The sequence below is a fragment of the Stegastes partitus genome, unplaced genomic scaffold, assembly GCF_000690725.1.
Source record: "Stegastes partitus isolate 25-593 unplaced genomic scaffold, Stegastes_partitus-1.0.2 Scaffold588, whole genome shotgun sequence".
NCBI classification, from domain to species: domain Eukaryota; kingdom Metazoa; phylum Chordata; class Actinopteri; family Pomacentridae; genus Stegastes; species Stegastes partitus.
In genome coordinates, this window is record NW_007578319.1 from 224,581 (window position 1) to 227,559 (window position 2,979).

Here is a 2,979-nt window from a genome sequence, read left to right on the forward strand (position 1 = left end):
CCCTCCTGAGATATTTAAAGCTGTATTAATTAAATTTTTGTCCAGTCGGGGAGAAAAAAAAAACCCAAAACTACACAACAAGCTGACAGACTAGCAACACCGACGCACTATCACATAAAATGTGCTAGCACTTAGCTGCCTACTTCCACATCCAGCACACACGGGAATATTCAACGTCCTTTTAGCTCTGCTTTGGTCTCCACCAACTCCACATCAGCGTCTTCTTTACCCATTATCATTTGATGCATCATTTATGGTTAAAAATACTAAACAGTGGAGCTTGAACGCAGTCTTTGGCTACGTCCTACCTGGTCACACTGCTGCACATGAGCCTTTGCTGCTTCCCCCATCTTTCAGCCTCCAAACTCTCCAGGCTTTAAACATCAACATCCCTCTGTGTAATAAACAGGGGAAATGAATTTAACATGTACTGAAAGGAGCCTCTCTGGCATCCATCTTTTCAATTTTCAGGGGGGCCGTCAGGCTGAGTTTAAGAGTTCTAAACTGGTAGACGATAAGTTAATCCTTTTATGCGAATCCTTGCCGCGGGGCGACCGAAATAAACGCTGAAATGGGAGCTGGGAGGAATCTGGTGGAAGAGGAGAGAATGAGAGAAAGGAAGAGGAAAATACAGCACAGAAGGAGAGAAATCAGAAGGCATTAATAAAGATGGAAGAGATGTGAAGCGTGTTTTTATTTGACTGGGAGGTTAAATAGTGAATAAATGCGACTTCCGTCTAAAATATTTAATACAGGCGACTTCTCCTCGGCTTCCTCGTGTCTTGTGTCTGTGAGTCTTGGTGTGGATTAAAGGGCAGAGCAGCTGGGGTTGGGGGTTGAAGTCGCACTGGGAAGCTCCCAGTCTGAAAGCGTTAACAGAGTGGAATAAATTGTGTTAAAACCTTGACTCTGTGTGGGTGACTTTTCAATAAGCTGCAAAAATACTCCAACAAAGGACTGATCAGACCCTTCAAATGACACCAGCTTGTTTCCAAACCAATCGCCTTAAAGGAACGTCAAGACCGGATTCTGCAGGTCGATATTAACATCCTAAAATACTTGAATATGACAGCTATAGTTTAGTAAAAGCATCGTTCACAATTCAAGCACGCATGTTAACACTGAAACTGGACTTTCTTGTTGATATTTTAACATCTTTTACCGCTAAAACAACACGGTGCGTCTCAGCTTTTTTTCAGCTTTGTCACTTCAACTGCTTCTATTTTTCGTGTACCATATCATTTGACAAGATGAAAATTTTCTGAAGGATAAAAGATGCAAAAAAGCAAGTAAAGCAAATAATAAGTGTCACAAGACAAACAGGAAGAAAGCGTTATTGGTCAAATTAAAAGCAAGTGTTGCATACCCATGATGTTATAAGGGGGATAAAAGTCGTGGAAAAACGTACAGACAATGGGCAGGAAGGTTCAATTATTAACAGTAATTAGGAATCATTAATCATTAGAATCCCTATTCAGTAATGTCAGGTTCTGATGTCATCTGACCTAAACGGATCAAAAAAACTGCTGATATTTATAGAATGTTAAACTTCCACTGAGCTAACATTGCTAATGTCATCATATTAGCCGATGTAACGTCAACATTAGTTTCAGTCGGACGTGTTTTATGTTGCTGTCAGGAGGAGTGAGTGAGACACAGGATCAATGTCAGCACTTCATTTAAATCGTCCTCTAGATGTCTAGAAGTAAATCTGACTGAAACTAATCAAAAATACGGTAGCAAAATTACCACTAAACAAACAGTTTTTGCTTTTAAAACCAAAAACTATTTTATTATAGAGGTGTTATAGAGGTGAAATAATGCAAACCTAGTGAACTTTTGGTATTCAAATAAATAATATTTCTTGTAAATGTCTTATCTTGTGCCCTTGTTAAGGACAAACACATTGTTTGATACGTTTTCATTGCATCCCGTAAGGTCTTTAAGTACTACTAAATTTTTCAACTTAAAAACACCTGTGCTCGTTGGGAAAACTCCTGTAACTCCATTTTATACTTCTAAAGTCACCGAAGGGAATAAGCCGCGTTCAAGCGATGTGTTTAAGTGTCATTTAAATGGACGTAAAGCAGTGCACGGTAAATACAAACAGATGCTCCTGTCTGCTCCTAAAATAACCCTGCATGTGTGCGCAGGTGTGACAGCCGTTCATTCATCCTGTTGTTACACTCGACTCTCACCTGAGCAGCAGCAGCAGCAGCAGCAGAGAGGCTGAATAAATCACAGCGCCGTCTCCAGACATTCGGCAGCTAAAAACAGGACAGCGGAGACGGAGCGAGGCCGGTTCGCTCGTCCCCGAGGAGAGTCCTGCAACATCTGAAATATCTCCGCTGCCCTGCAAAGGCCGCAGGCTGCAGCACTGCCGGCAACACCGAGAAAAATGGATCCAAAGTTTCCACTGCTGCCCCGGAAAATGACTCAGAACAACATCTCTGCGCGGCAACAAGAGTTATCTCACTGCTGCTGTTTTTGTTTCTTCAGATTTATTCTTAGTCCCACCGTGACCAAATTCTTTTTTAAACCTACGTTGATGAGGCAACACATCCACTGCCTAATATTGCTGCCAAAACTGAGACCTAGCCTCTATAGTGCCGCGATAAAACGTTTACTCCCCTGTAGTCGTTAGTATTCGCCAGATAGCTTCCAATGTCTTCAAGTCAACAGTTAACAACGAATCTTCCAGGCACACGAGGTAGAGATCCACAGGGCTCTGTGCTAGAGCCGATGCTTTTCACCTTATACATGCTCCTCTTAGGAAATATTATTACAAAACACTGCATAAGTTTCATTGCTATGCAGATAACACCCAGCTATAGTTATTTATAGGATGTTTTTCCTGCAGATACTCGGGTAAGGTGTGAGTTGGTGCAAGGATCAGCCTCGTAATCAGCCCTTTTAGCCCTTCTGTTTTCCATTTCAGTGTGAATCCAACAACTTCCACTGAGACGTTCCCAAAACAAC